Below are 16,206 nucleotides of genomic sequence, written 5' to 3' on the forward strand. Positions count from 1 at the left end.
CAGTCCTCTCATTTTATTAAGAAAAATTTAAAACACAGCAAAGTTGAAAGACTTTACAGTGATCCATCTGTATATTGGCTTCCTAAAATCTACCATGAACAGAACAGTCCTTTTAAAAATGACAGGTCTTGCAGCTCCTCTGGTCAAAATTCCTCAACAGCTCATCTCATTCAAAGAAAAAGAGCAAATTTCATACCATGGTCTACAAGACCCAGCACACTCTGGCCCCTGCTACCAATCTTCCCTCTTGTCCAATACTCTTCAGCCACATTGGCCTCCTCTCTGTTCCTCATACACTCTAAGTACATTCTCTGCATTTGCTGTCCCTTTGCTTGGGAGGCTCTCCCTGCTGTGAGTTTGCATGGCTTGCCTCTGGGTCACCTCATTAGGACTTCTCTGACTCTTCCAAGTGTTAGGTTGAATGATGTAATTCTAATGTCATTCTCCTCAGCTGTGCCACGTAAACTAAATATCATCCTGAGGTTAAAAGAGAAAAAAGATGCAAAGAGAGCAGTAATTTCATATGGTTCAAACTAATAAAACAACTAGACCCTAACCCTCTTATTCTTACCTGGGTTCCAATATTCTTTTTTAATATTTGGCTGCACCAAGTCTTAGTTGCAAAGTCATAGTTGCTGCACGTGGGACCGAGTTCCCTGACCAGGGATCAAACCTGGGCCCCTGCCCTGGAAGCATGGAGTCTTAGCCACTGGACTGCCAGCGAAGTCCCTGGGTTCCAATATTCTTGAGAGCACTTCTCACCATCTTATGTACTATTTATGTATTGTCTATGAGATCCTCAAAAACAGGGAGTCTGCATTTGTCCACTGCTGTGGACTCAGGACACAGACCAGTACTTGGCCTGTAGTGTGCACCAAGGGCATATTTATTTAAGGATTGAATTCCTTACACTGAAATCAAGGTGATCATTAAAAACACAAAGTCTGATCATGTCATTCCTACTAAAAACTCTCCAATTTGTGTTACTTTCAAAATGAAGATAAGAATCCTTAGGAAGACTGTAGGTCCCTGCATGTGGCCCTTTAGTTCTCTAGACTCATCTCGCATCATCTCCCTCATTTCTTTTTAGTCCCTGGGACTCTGCTTGTCCCATTATGAGGTCTTTGTGGTCTTCCTTGCTCTTCCCCAACTTCTGCACTGAGTTCACTCTGAGGAGGTTTTAAATCTTGGCTTAGAGCATCTCTTTTTAGAAGTCATTTCTGATACCTCAGGTTAGACTGAATTCCACTTTAATGCCCTTGATTCGGGTGGTGAAAAGCTGGAAGAAGGACCTCAGCTCGTTTCCTTTGATGAAAGAAAACAGACCAAGACTGTGAAAACGATAAAAGCACTTATTAGAAACGCAGTACGTGTGGAAGAAACAAGTATGTGTGGAAAAAAACAAAATAGTATAGAGGGAGCACACAGGTGAGCTTGGAGCGAGTTGCCCCCAACAGGGTCGGCTTAGATTGTTAACAAAGGGGCAGTTTTCGGGGGTGTGGGGGGGGGGTGTGGGGCGGGGGCGGGTTCTGGCCAATCATCATCTCACTTGGTCCTGGTGTTGGCACGCATTTCTCAGCCGAGATGGATTCCAGCTGGTGACTTCTGCCTCCTTTTGTCCTTCCGCTAGACGGAGGCCCTTCTCTGCACGTGTGTCAGACTAAGAAACCCAGGAGAATGCACCCAGTCAGGGCTCAGTGCTCCTGTTGGTGCCGCAACTCGAAGCATCAGCAAGAGACCAGCTGCAGCTTCTCCGTCTGGGCTCTTCTACCTCCTCCTCACCCTCAGGCACCACATACCTACCCTTAGTAACACCTATTAGGATTATAGAGTGAATTTTGTGTGATTATCTCCTTTACCAGACAGTAAGTTTCATGAGAGAAGACTTTCTTCTCTTTCTTCTCACACAGCTTTCTTTTTACTCCTCCTTGAATCCCTAGCATCTGGGAAATATTTGGCACATAGGAAGAGCTTAATACACATTTTAAAAATAGACCCTGTTGTGTTCCTATGTTTCCAGTGCAAAACTGGGTGCCTGGTACACAGTAGGCAAGTAAGTTTGCTAAATGAGCCGTAATATGAATGATGTTTGATTACTCATTTACAGAGCATACAACACAGAAAAGCCATCACTTGATTATCGTGATGAGGCCTTTATACATAACTGATACCTACAAGAAACTCCCTGATGCTGAGAAAGATTGAAGGCAAAAGGAGAAGAGGGGAAAAGAGGATGACATTGTTAGATAGCTTCACTGATTCAGTGCACATAAATCTGAGCAAACTCCAGGAGATACAAGGAAGCCTGGCGTGCTGCAGTCCATGGGGTCGTAAAGAGTCAAACACGACCTAGTAACCGAACAACACAAAACTCCAAATTCTTCCCTCTCATCATCCTTTCCTACATCACTGAGACTTAAGAAAGGAAATTACACTTCTCTTTCCTTTGTTTGCTGTCTGGTAGAGGAAAGGATGAGCTGCTCTCTCTAGGAGAATCCAGATGGAGTCCGAATTAGCCGTGAGATACGGCTTCCGAACCAACAGATCATAGCATTCTCATGTGAATAATTAGATGCTTACAAACTTTTTTTCCCTTTTCTGTCAAATGAGAACTTTTGCTTTCCTTAATAGAAATCTCTTTGCAAATATTTCAGTGGTCAGAGGGTATATATTAAAACACACATTTGCAAGTTGTATAAATTTATAGGTTTATTAGGGCAGGAAGATATGGTACAATATAAGCAGGAAAAGCAAAAATCTTACAAATAAATCACATTTAAGTGTGTTAACTCACAAATTTTTTTAGTAAACTTGTAATTCTAGACAAGCACTGTGGCAAGCTTATTAATATTATCATTTGCTAATTTAGGAAAGAGAGAAGAGCCAAATGAATTGTTGCAAAATGGTAAATTTTTAATATGATGAAACACAGAAAGAAACTACTAATCAAAAGACAGTGAAATGTCAATTTCTTAGTTTTAATAATGTTTTATAGATATATAAGATGCTGCCAATGGGGGAAAGTGGATAAAGAGTAAAGAGGACTTTTCTGTATTATTTTTGTAACTTCTGGTGAGTCTGTAATTCCCCTCCTCACCAAAAAAAGGAAAGCAAGAAAAAGTAGTAAATCTAGATAAGAAAGCATTTTTGGAAACAGAACTTAAAGCAAATACACATAAACAAAGAGTTGCTTTGCTAGGTTTCCACGGGTTTGTAAGGAGTTTTTAAAATTTTAAAAATGCTTTCAAAGTGTGCTTACATACACATACTTTACTAATAAAAAGATTGAGGCCTGAAAAGTAGCATCCTATTTTTAATGTTTGAACTAATGTTTTCCGGAGAACTGCTTAGAGTGAAACATAGCATTGTTTGTGAAAGTCAATTTTGTGAAAACCGCAAAAATGAGTATCTGCTCTTGAGAAAGGAAAACTTTTATTTCTTGACATCATCAAAGAAAAATGTGAAGGATTTGATATGAAATGAACAAAAATGTACAAATCCTACCACCTCATTGCTCAAAAAATTTTTTTCCTTCATCTATTAATATGTCCCTAAAGCAGCTAGCTCACACAGACCTGGGGGCGTTCACATGTCAGAATATTCCATAAAGATCTGGGAACGCATATTTTTGGTGGAAAGAATGTGCAGGGAAGGACTGCTTGTGAAACAGTTCAGAGTGATGCATTTAGTAAGGATCCCCTTGCAATAACGAAATGTTAGCATCAGAACACTCTTGGGAGCCTTCAAAAGACACATGCGAAACAAGTGAAATTTTTTGGGGGGGTAACAGATGGCAAATATCCTACTGTGGGAGAAATAAAAACAGAGAATTTCCAAAATTGCCTTATAGCACTTTGCCTTAAAGTATACTTTCATAATAAAGTTACAAGAGCAACATAGACATTTGCTTGACCGGACGCTTTATTTATATTTCCCTCTTAAATATTAAAATTACAGCAACACGGCATAAAGTAAAAGGGGTATTGGGGCCAGAAAGACAAGAGTTTCAAATTCAGTTTCAAATCTCAGATTCTCTCAGCTACTAGTTTTGTTACCTTAGGCAAATCATTATTTCTCTGAATCTCAATGACTTTATTACTAAAATGGGTATAGTAACTCGCATATCTCAAGGTCGGTCCTAGTACTGAAAGGGATAATGTATTTAAGAGTTTAGTAGAATGTTGTGCAAATACTGTGTGAGCTCCCTCCCGGTTTTCCCAGAAGACACAGCAAGACCTTTCTTTCTGTTAGTTTGATATGAGGTGAAACAAGTGACTAAGTAAAATTTTAAAAAGCAAGAGAATCTAATCCTAAACACACACACACACATTTATTTGTAGTTATTTATTTGGCTGCACCAGGTCTTAGCTGTGGCTGGAAGGATCTTTTTCCTTGTTATTGGAGACGTGCCTGATCTTTTAGTTGTGGCATGTGGGATCTATTAATAGTTCCCCAACCATGGATCTGAACCCCAGACCCCCTGCATTGGGAGCACAGAGTCTTAACCACTGGACCACCGTGGAAGTCCCTTCCAATCCTAACATCATTCCAAACAGTCTTTCCATTAATTATGCAGTCACATAAACTAATACTTAATATACATTATTGGATTATTGGTATTATTCAGGTACCTGAATAGGTTCTCTCTTGCAAGTCTGCTTTTTAGTTTATCTTTAACTGAGCAAAACACGTCATTAATCCTTTTATTCACATCGTAACATAGTATGATCTTTTGGGGACATTAAGCCCCTCTTGATCCCAGGTAAAAATAAGTTTCAGTATTTGTTCACAGGTCTGAGAAAAACAGCGACATGGAAAGAGAAAGAGCGCGAGGTTAGAGAGTGTCTTTCCAAGGCTGATGGTATGATCCTCCTGCCATGAAGCCACCTGTTGGTGTCTCTCTGCCTAAAGACCACAGTTCCGTAATCCACGCCGCCCTCGCAGTGCCGCACTCCAGCCCTCATGAACTCTGAAAGGTGAGCAAGCCTTCTGAAATCGCAGGGGTGGGCAGCGCACAAACAGCCCTTATAAGGCATTCGAGCCAGGTTCTTAACATGGAATCATGGGCTTATTCAGCGGGTCCTGGAACCTACTTCTGTCCGGGAGGTAAAGTTGTATCGAAGTGTTTTGTGCCTTCTTCTCAGGAGGCTGCCCAACTGCCACTTCCCTCTGGAGGTCTTCTTCTGCCAGAGGTCTCGCCTACAGGATCTCTCATCACCTTTGTGTATCACCTGCGGAGTCTCACCGCAATCTGTCAACCTTATTTGCTTAAATCCGTCCACCCCACTGGAAGATAAGCTTCCCAAAGAGCAGGACCTCTGGTCTTTCTCCAGGGCCCTGATGCTGGTGGATCCCGACTGAGACTCTCGGACTGAATGACGGCTCCGAGTCCATCAGATATTGAGCAGACTCCCTTTCCCTCCAGCCCCGCCCCCAGCATTCTTCACCGGAAATCAGTCCAAAATCATTCATTTTGGAAATAAGGCTTCCAGCGCTTCGACCGCACCCACCCACCTACGTTCCAACGGTTAGAACTGCCGCCCCGGCCCACTCACCCAAGCCCTCTAGGCCGGACAGTTTAGAGGTGACCGAGGAGGGGGTAGCAACGCGCATCAGTTCACATTCCCGACCCCCGTCCTGGGGGCGGAGGGGCGGGGTGGGCCCCGCGGGCCTGGAGGAGCCACCTCAGGAGGCCGCCAGAGCCTCCACCCTTCTCGGGGTCCCGGGTCTCTTCTTCTTCGGCGGCACGCAGTCGGCCGCGGGGGGTCAAGCCCGTCGCGCAGCGCGCGCCGCCGCGACCACAAGTACTTCCGGGTGAGCGGGTCGCCGACCCTGTGGCCCCGCCCCTCCGCCGCCTGAGCCGCCCGCCGCCCGGGCTGCGGCTCCTCCCGGGGGCCGGTTCCCGCTGTCTCAGCCGCGGCGCCGAGGGGACACCGGCGTGACTGACTGACCGGCCGTCGGCGCCGGGAGCCGCCGCGTCCTGCCCGGCCCGCCTGGCCGGGGACCTGGCACCGAGTCTACCTTCCGCGCCCCTCGCCCTTCGCTCCGGCAGGCTCCCGGTCGGCGAGCCGCGCTCCGGCCCTTCCCGGCGGCGCCCGCAGCCACAGCCCGCGCCCGGACACAGGTAAGGGCCGCTCCTCCCGCCAGCCTTGGCGGGGAGCGGGGCCCCCGCTTCCCGGCCTCTGCAGCTCGGCGAAGTCCGCGCTGCCGCCGACCCTTGCTGGGGGCCAGGCCCCCTCCGAGGGCCCCGGGGTCGAGGTCGCCCCCTGCCTGCGGCGTCCTCGGGCATCACGCCGGGTCTCGAACGCTCAGTCTCGATCCGCGAGCGGGGACGGCGATACTCCCATTGTGGGAGAAATAAACTCGGGCCGCTGTCTCTGCTCTTTGGGTGCTAGGGCTCCTTCTCCCTCTCCCCGACGCACCACTCCCTCGGTCTGTCCCCGGCCGGCCACCCGGGGAAAGGTGTCAGCCCAGTGGAGGGCGTAGAGCTTGTATGGGATTTTTTTTTTTTTTTTTTCCTTCCTCCTTGACCCGAACTGAATGAAGCAGGACCAGAACAAGTGCTTGCTAGGAGTGTCAGGGTTAATGCTTGACTACGGCCAGGTGTTATTCACACCCAGATTGTTAAGTTATATAGCTCTGGCCGGGCCTGCTTCTCGTGGCCGTGGGTATGTTGCTGGAAGCCAGAGGACCTAAGGAAACCCATCTCTTGTTCTTTCTTCGACGGGAAGGGGGGGAAAAGTTCAAGTGTTTGCTTTGCTTTTTCCACCGTGGGATATACAAATATCAGGCTGTGGAGACCTGGCCAGGGAAATAATGGGATCCTAAACTTCAACTGCTTGTAGCTCTTTTTCTTTGAGTTTCCATTTAATGACTCAGCACTTCTGCCCTAAAAAGAAAAAGTGTAGTGTAGGTTCATTGATTAAAGGATGAGTGTGAGGATAAGTGTCCATTACTTTTTCACGGCATCACAATGGGAGGAGAATGGGGATGCAGTAGTGGAACCAGAGAGATGGAGGGCAGGGTGTGGATGAATCAGTTCTTAGTGTTTAAAATAAGTGTTTCAAGATTAAATGTTTATTTTGGGGATGCATCTGTTTGGAGAGGTGCAATTGTTGGAAAAGGCAAAGTGTTGCAGATAAGTTACTTGGCAGGGACTTGAGGTTCACTGTGGTTTGAAGGTCTTACAGAATTAACTTAGTTTGACCAACTTCATGCTGTGTTCAACACATGTAGAGATGATGACTATTATACTCATTTAGAATAAGAATTTCAGAAAGTGTGATTCATTGAGGAAGTTAGGTCACTCGCGGTGTGAATGAATCATTGATAGGGTTCTTAAACTTGGAATAGAGGAAAGTTTGAGGTTTGTTACCACCTGTTTAATTAGATACCTTCACTCCTAGAAAGTGTCACATTGAGGCTTTTGTTAGGTTTGTTGCTGCATAATTATTGTCATGAAGTATGGTAGAGAAACAAATAGTGGACTTTTGCAGAAGCTCTAGGATTTAGAATAGTTAGTTCCTAAGTGGATTGTTGTGATTTTACGCACTCCAGGAAGATAAATGTCTAGAAACAAATGTTAGTGAAAAGGACAGCTACCATCATTAAGGTAGGAAAAAGTTCATTCAAAGAATCTGCAGTACAGAGAACAAGCAGTCTTTTGAGGGAAAGACCTTACCCATTTGGGAAAATCTGCCCTTAAAAAGGTGGAATGAGACTTTATACATGCTCAGTTGTGTCTAAGCTCTTTGTGACCCAGCGGACTTTAGTCCACCAGACTCCAGAGTCCAATCCGTGGAATTCTCTAGACAAGAATACTGGAGTGGGTTGCCGTTTCCTCCCCCCAGGGCATCTTCTGACCCAGGGCTCTCACCTGCCTCTGCTGCACTGGTGGGCGGATTCTTTACCACCGAGACACCTGGAAAGACTATACAGAGCTCCTGTTTCAGTTCTGTCATAGAAGAAAGTGTATATTAAAGTAGTGATTCATTATGAGAATGAATGCATTTTAAATTAGAAATAACTTTTTATTACTGGAATGTAACTTGATCGTTTTTGGCTTTTAAAGTGTTGCTAAGCAAAATGACTTTGAATCACAGAGTTCTTGATACTCTTAGCCTTGATTTCTTCTTTTTTGGAAATCAACTTATATTGATTTATAAAGAACTTTATAGTTAATTATCAGTTATTAAGTAATGGTAAATTTGCCCTGTTGATCTTGATCTTCTTTTAATTCTTGAACTAAATTTTGGCATTTTATTTCCTTGGATATCCATTCTTATATTCAGAGTGTTCCCTAATATTGGTTTTGGTTTTTGTCCAACTAATAGTGAGTTTCAGTTTCCAATTGAACAGAGATTCCCTTTTGGAAAATCCCTTGTGGAAACCACCCAAACTGACAGTCCTGATGGGTAAGAGAATCCTTCTTAGGTCAGGATTTAAGCATCTCCACAATGAAGGGAAAAACTGATTCGGAGAATATGTTTGGCAAAGTAGATTCTTTTTCTCTCAAAACAAAAACAGATCTTTACTAGAAACGAGAGGGAACAGTTTTTTGCAAAGCTCTTTGTGAATTGTTTACCCTGCTCCTAGTGTGAAGAGGAGCAGAATGAAGATATATAGGGGGAAAAAAATCTCCCTGCACCATGTTGGGAATGTTGATGAGGATCATTCTAGAGGAAACACATTCTGTCCTCCCCGTAGGCTCACTTTCCATCGTACCTACAAATAGGCCGTGGCATGGGCCTTTGCCTTTGCTTTCTCTCTGGAGAATCTGAATGGAGAGACGGTCTTTTAACCAGAAATACGTACCACCTTATTCAGTTAGAAATACAGTAAAGAGTTTATGACCATCATTCAAAACTCTACTTTTAAAACTTCAGAAAGAAGGGTTGCACAAAATACCCTGTGAGCAAAATAACTTTGCCCTTTGCTCCACTTTGTCTTTTTAAGATAATAGACAGGACACCACTAGAAATGATCTGTGCTGCACATTGTGCTTTCACTTTGAAAACTTTGGCCTTCAATAAATTAAGGCAGACTTAAAAGGAATCCAACACTGGGCTAAAAACTGGGTTTACTGTATGCTATTGCCTTTTCATTTGTCCTGTTATATCTTTGTTTTGATTGGGGGATGGAGAAGGGATTCTGTTTCTCGTGGAAGCTCTGATATTTGCTCCATATGTGTTGTGCTTTTGTTTTGGTCTAGAGATGGGAAGGAGACGGCAATGGCAGCCCACTCCAGTACTCTTGCCTAGAAAATCCCATGGACGGAGGAGCCTGGTAGACTGTAGTCCATGGGGTCGCAAAGAGTCAGACACGACTGAGCGACTTCCCTTTCACTTTTCACTCTCATGCATTGGAGAAGGAAATGGCAACCCACTCCAGTGTTCTTGCCTGGAGAGTCCCAGGGACGGGGGAGCCTTCTGGGCTGCCATCTATGGGGTCGCCCAGAGTCAGACACCACTGAAGTGACTTAGCAGCAGCAGCAGAGATGGGAAGAGCAGTAGATAAGAAGAGTACAGGTGATTAAGAAGAGGTGGAAAAATGGCATCCACAGAAGGAGAGTGCTCCCCTTCTGGCTTCAGTAGTTGTTGTAGAACTTTTTAAAATTGATAAAACATTTTAAAAGAAAATGTCCCATGGTGAAAAGGAAGTTTCCTTTCCACGATAAACTTCTAGGCTTGACTCCCTCTGCCACCCAACTCCGTAATCCAAGCAGTGGTTTCCGGTTAATGGTTTCCTGTGTGTCTCTCCAAAATTTCTCTTCCATATATAATCTCCTGTGTTTAGAAAAAAAATGCCCTGTCCCTTTCATTCTGACCTTTGATGTGTCTTAGAGATCATTCTATATTAGCACATATGTCCATCTATTTTTCAAAAAAGACTAGCTGACCTGTCGAATGTAGATGAAACAAAACTTGCTCATTTCCCACAGTTTAACATTCCCTGTTCCAGACATTTGGCTTCCCTGGTGGCTCAGCGGTAAAGAATCTGCCTGTCAATGCGGGAGATGCAGGTTTCCATTCCTGGGTCAGGAAGATCCGCTGGAGGAGGAAATGGCAACTCACTCCAGTATTCTCGCCTGGGAAATCCCATGGGCGGAGGAGCCTGGTGGGCTAGAGTCCGTGGGGTCATAAAAGAGTCGGACACGACTTAGTGACTAAACTACAACAACACTGCTGTAATGAACAGCTCATGTATAAGCCTTTGCTGTAGTGTGTAAGTGTGTATATGGAATTTATTTCTGGAAGTGTGAGTGCAGGTTGGGACTTAAATTGTGAAATTTTAAAAATTTATTTCAAGCTTATATTGGGATTCATTTTATAATAGAAATTACCTTTCTTTTTAACCTTGTAGGAGAAAAGAGCTGTTAATTACTTTGTATCCTTTCTACTTCCAATTTAAAAATATACTGCAAGTGTATTTTATAAGGTAATTTTAAACCCCTTAGAGTGACAGCTGGGTGATTTTATTTATACTGGAAAAGGTAGAAGCACTGTACTTTGAAGACCCTGCGATTATAGACAGACTACTTCATTTATATTTGGTGATACTAGTTAAATGAGTGCCTTTTGAAGTAGCTTGATTGTTTTAGGGTTTTATGACCAATATCAATTAAAAACATACACAGTTTCACTTCTTGCCCTGCAGAAGTCTGCTGCCATATATTAGTCACATGGGAAATAAATGGCCTATTTTTTTGCTTCCTTTACCTTCCACATCCTAATCTATTTATAATAAAATAAACCTCTGTGGGATTTGAGACCCAAAAATCATTTTACAAACCAGAATGCTATTGATGGATTAATTTCTCAAGGCAGAAGGTAGGTACAGATTTAGTCTTTATTCTGCAAAGTGTTCCTGAGCAGAATAAGAAGATTTTCATTTTTAATTTCAATGTTATACAGCACATCAAGACTTGCAAGAGTTCAAGAATCTTTACTCTTTTAAAAGGAGAGCCTGGGCAGGGGCGGGGGCGGGTAGGAAGTGCTGGGAGCTAATGTATGAGGACAAAGTTGGAACTTGTGAGTGGCAGTTTCCTTGGCCGGTGCCCAGGGTCTATTTTGAGGCCTTGTCAAAACTCTCCTGACAGAACCTACCACATAACCACAATCTGTCCTGGCCCCACTGCAAGTCAGGAAGGCCTGCGGTTTAGGAAGATGGCAACAGAAGAGGGAGCTTATAAAGGACCTTTGCCTTCGGAAGATTAAGGCTCAGTTTGGAGGTGAAAGTGTGCTTAGCGAGCATGTCTAAGATCCAGGTTTTTTTTGTTTTCCCTCTGTGCGGGATGAGCTGGATTAAGGACAGCTAACGAGGGCAGCATGTGGAAGAATGCACAAGGAAGAGCGCAGTATTGATGTCATGTCTGGTTCTGAGTGTTTGGCAAGGATTGGTCTATGCTCTACACCAGGGGAAAAGACATTACTCTTACCCCAATAGGGAGGCCATGTCCCGAGCTGAAATAGTAGTCCAGTTCAGAGACCTTAAAAAGGATTATTGAGTTTATACAGAGGAATAAGCTTCTTCCCAAATTCTCATTCTCTTCTTCCCATAGAACTGTGCAGCCCCATGTATAATATCAGAAAGTTCTCGCTCTAAATTTTTGGTTTATTACCAGATGCTGTGTCCCAGCATAGCTGCCTTTCTGTACCAGATGCTTTCTCATGAAACCTTGGTGTTTCTGTCCTTAGTGAGTAAAGTGCTTGGGTTTGACGTTCTTTAACTGATCTCAGAGCTTCTTAGGCCAGAAAGCTGTTAAAGAGCTTAGCGTGCCACTTGTTTGATCAAGGCTCATGTCACCATATTTATCCAAATCCTTGGTTAGAGTGGAGGTGGTTGGAAGAATTTGGCACACAGCCTGCATTTAGAGATGCAAAACCTGCAGGCGCTTCCCTTCCTTTTGCTTTAGAGTAGGCTGGCACTCCAGAAAATTGAGCTTTTCCTTTCCCTCAGAAATTTGGATTGCTAGCATTTGATGATGATGATGTATTTAGTATTCACTGTGAGTAGAAAAAATAATCACTGTTTTTCTCTATTCTCTATTCCTGTTATCTGTCGTGTTCCTATTATCTTGTTATATCGCTTCCCTGTCTCTGCCTTCCCCTTCTCCTCCAAAAAAGTGAGATGAGAGCAGAGCAGAGGGAGAGCGGAAAAGAGGTTGGGAAAGCCTTGAAGTTCAAGGGCTTATCAGGGTGTTTTTATTTTCTCAGAAATAGATTATTAAAATCCTCCTTTAAAAATCACAGTCATCTTTTCCCATTGTTTTCAGTTTGAACCTTCTATATGTTAGTTTTCCTTCTCTAGAAACAGGAAATTTTTAACTGGTTTGGATATAAAATTACAGCTTTAGGAAACAAATTTAACTTTTAAGTTGTTTGTTCTGATCACTTTGTTATTCTTTCTACATCTCCCACTTTTCTCAATAGAAACATTTTAACAGCTAGGAGCAGTTAAATTATGCTGTGGGGGTGGGGGAGTTAGAATGTTGAAGTGTTTATTTTTCTGTTAAATGGTTTAATCACTTATAGTAACAAAATTGTATTTATTGTGTTATTTCTTATATAATCACAACATAATTAGTAAGCATACATGTTATTGCTAAATGATCCAAAGATTATAGGACCAAAAATTGAAAAAAAAATCCATTTAAAAACAAATTATTGATTTATCTCTGGCTGCACTGGGTCTTCGTTACTGCAGCCCGGCCTCCCCTAGCTGTGGTGTGGGCTTCTGGTCGCCGAGCGCGGGCTCTAGGGCACAGGCCTCAGTAGTTGTGGCCCACAGGCCGAATTGCCCCCCAGCATGGGATATTTCTGAACCAGGAATCAAACCTGTGTCCCCTGCATTGGCAGGTGGACTTTTGACCAATGAACCACCAGAGACGTCCCAAGAAATCCGATTTAGATGAGATGTTTTTCTCCATGTCCAAGTGGATAGTCTGTTGGTAGAAGCAAGTCATGAGTTCTGCCCAATTTCCAAGGGAGGTGTTCACACAAAGATGTAAAGGAGAGTGGGAAGCCACCATAGCATCAGCCATAGCTGGTTACAAAATAGCACATATTTTATAAATCTGTTTTTGTGTAAAAAACATATATGCACTTACGAGTATCTTCAAATGGTGGAAAACTGCTGTTTTTTAATTGTTGTTTTGTACTATTTTTTTCATTATTTATTCCTACTTCTCCCTGCAACATTCTAGTGTTGCAATTTTAAATCAATAGTTGTGTCTTCCTTATAACTAAATACTATTTACGACTTAAGCCAAGAATTAATATCATGATTGTTTCCTTTCTTGCTTAACTTTCTTTCCCACCCCTCCCTGCCCCCCCTCCCCGAGATTTAAGGACCTTTTTTTTGGAGGGGGAGGGGGTTTTCTAGTCACCTTATTTTCCCCAAATGCTCCAATAGATTTTTCACATGTCTTCTCTTTCTGATTTAGTAATTTGTGGTTTATTTGTGAAATACCTATAGAGAAATAGAAAACAAAATACAGTTTCAGGAAGAATAATAAAATAAGCACCTCTGGTCTCACTACCTAGGCCAAGAAGTTGAACATTCAGTATCCTCAAAGTTTCCTGCAAATATTCTTAAATGGCAGCTCTTTCCCTCCCAGTAATCATAATCCCATTTTACATGGTAATAACTCTTTGGGAACCATTCCCTGCCTTGCTCTGTAATCACATCCCTTTCTCCAAATATGTATTCCTAGTCAATTTGTGACTTAATTTTGAGAAACTGAATGGTTTGATCACCTTTTCATGTCTGTCAGGTTAGGCTAACCTACTGTAACAAACAACACTGAAGTCTCAGTAGTTAAACACTTTAAAGCTTCTTTCTCACTCCCACTGGCGAAGGGGTAGCTGGTTCCACACAGTCACCTGAGGACTCAGACCACTTTCATCTCGTGACTCTGCTTTTCCATGGGACTCAGAGACTTGCACACTTGCACTGAACTCTCTGCCTCTGGCTGACAGATTCAAGGGCAAAGAGAGGGAGTGTGGTGGGTTCCATGGCAAGTTTGATGGGCCTGGACATACATCATTTTTGTCCATGTTCCATGAGCCAGAATTGAGTCAACTAGCTACTCCTAATGCAAGGAAGGTCGTGAAAGGATTTCCAGTTTTACCAGCACCAGTTGTTGGGAAGACTGTCCATTCCCCATTACCTGACCTTGACACCCTTGTTGAAAATCATTTGACTATATATGCCAGGTTTATTTTTGTGCTGTTAAATTCTGTTGGCCTCTGTGTCTCTCTGTAGGCCCGTAACATGTTGTTTTGGCTACTGTAGCTTTCTAGTAAGTTTTGAAATCAGAAAGCGTGATGCCTCCTTTTTCTTCTTTTTCAAGATTGTTTTGGCTATTTGGGGTCCCATGAGATTCCATAGGAGTGTTAATGTTAGGATAGGTTTTTCCATTTTTGCAGAATCTGTAATTGGGATTTGTAGAGAGGACATTGAAGCTGTAGGTTTCTCTGGGTGTTTTGGCGTTTTAACAATATGAAGTTTTCCAATCCGTGAACATGACGTAGCTTTCCATTTATTCATGTGTCCTTTCATGTCTTTTAGCAGTATTTTGTAGTTTTCAGTGAACAGATCTTTTGCCTTCTTGGTTAAGCATATTCCTAGTATTTTGTTCTTTTTTTCTTATCGTAAATGGTATTGTTTTTTTTTCTTTCCTTTTTAGTTGTTCATTCGGTTATTAGTGTATAGAAATGCAGCTGATCTTTTGTGTTGATTTTGTATCCCTACAACTTTGCTGAATTCATTCATCCAGTTTTAAAAGCAGTTGCATTTGCTTTCTGTGTTGTATAACAGAGCACAAATTTAGCAACTTAAAACAACACACATTTATTATCCTACAGTTTCTCTGGGGGCAGGAATCTGAGCGAAGTTAAACCGTCTTCTGCTTAGGGTCTCATGAAGCTGCAGTCAGGTCATGCAGTACAGTTTCATGGCTGGGCTGTATTCTCACCTGAAGACTCAACTGGGGGAAAAAAAATTGCTTCTAAACTCACTTAGGTTTTTGGCAGAATTAATTTTCTTGTGAAATTATGACTGAGGCTTCTAGCTTAATAGAAGTTGCTTGGTCATCTGTAGGCTGTCTTCAAACTCCTAAAGGCTGCTCTCAGCTTTTAAGGCCAACCTGAAGTTCTTGACCCTTGGATGTTCTGACCACTTCATCAAAGCATCAGAGAAAGCCCAGGGCGATTCTTCAGGCTAGACAGCCCCATGTAGTGTGATATAATCATGGGAATGACGTCTTGTAACCCTGTAGTATAACTGTGGGCCAAAAGGGGAAATGACTCGATGAACAGTAGGCCAATTTCTACCATAGTACTTATCCCTAGGCAGGCTCTATTTTGACAGTTTTGGAAAACTGAATGGCAAATATAAACCTAGTTAAGAACAGAAAGGCCCATGTTGCTACTATTAAATGAAGGCTGACAGGAGCAGATAAGCTGGACAGAGTCTTTCTTGAGTCCTTTCTGCTAAGTCCTTGGGAAAGTTTGCTAATAAGTCCCGAGAAACCCTAAGACTCATCACAGTCGGGGCACCTGGTGGAGCTGAAGTCTGTACAAGGTATTAAGTACCAAGAAGAAATATGGCTGGGGAAGTACACTGTTCTTTCAGGTTCTTCCTGCTCTATCTGTTAGCAGTAGGTAAAAGTGAAATATATCCATGGTGTGAAATATGGCCTCCCTCCCATCTAGGCAGCTGGGGGTGGAACCGTGGGAACTTCATCAGCATGGGGTCGAGAGATTAAATTCAGATTAAAAGCCAGGGCCAGCTCAGCTCATATTAAAAAGAAGTCTCGTAGGCTGTGGAGATTTGGGCGATGCCACCCTCTATTATGTCTCTGGAACCAGTGACTGCTTCAGTCTGTAGCTTTCTTCCTGGGATGCCCGTCACCCTGGGATGGCTGGATCCCGTTTACCTCTTCGGTCTTGGATTTATTTCCTGTATGCTGTGTTTCCTCCGTTTTGATTTTCTCTTTTATTGGAGAGGTACCTTTAGTCATTTATTAACATAGGGTGTAAAAGATACATTTTTTGAAAACATGCGTAGCCTGAAGTCTTTTGAAATCAAGTTTGAGAACAGACCCTGGGGGGAGAAAATGGCAACCCACTCCAGTATTCTCGCCTGGAAAAATCCCATGGACAGAGGAGCCTGGCAGGCTACAGTCCATGGGTCACAAAAAGT

The 16,206-nt window shown here is 43.0% G+C and overlaps 1 protein-coding gene across 30 annotated transcripts in view; it reads left to right on the plus strand.

The window, feature by feature from the left end:
- The first annotated feature begins 4,610 nt into the window (after positions 1–4,610).
- The window catches only part of LRRFIP2 (LRR binding FLII interacting protein 2), a 110,381-nt gene continuing 98,785 nt past the window's right edge, over positions 4,611–16,206 (plus strand). For 29 of the 30 annotated variants that reach the window (XM_025272730.2, XM_025272738.2, XM_025272743.2 and 26 more), the window contains exon 1: positions 5,851–6,124. The gene's annotated coding sequence lies outside the window, so the exon portion shown is untranslated. Of the gene's footprint in view, positions 4,977–5,850; positions 6,125–16,206 lie in introns of those variants that run through there. The other variant, XM_044934336.1, reaches the window with a different exon arrangement.

The sequence above is a fragment of the Bubalus bubalis genome, chromosome 21 (genome assembly GCF_019923935.1).
Source record: "Bubalus bubalis isolate 160015118507 breed Murrah chromosome 21, NDDB_SH_1, whole genome shotgun sequence".
Taxonomy (NCBI): Eukaryota; Metazoa; Chordata; class Mammalia; order Artiodactyla; family Bovidae; genus Bubalus; species Bubalus bubalis.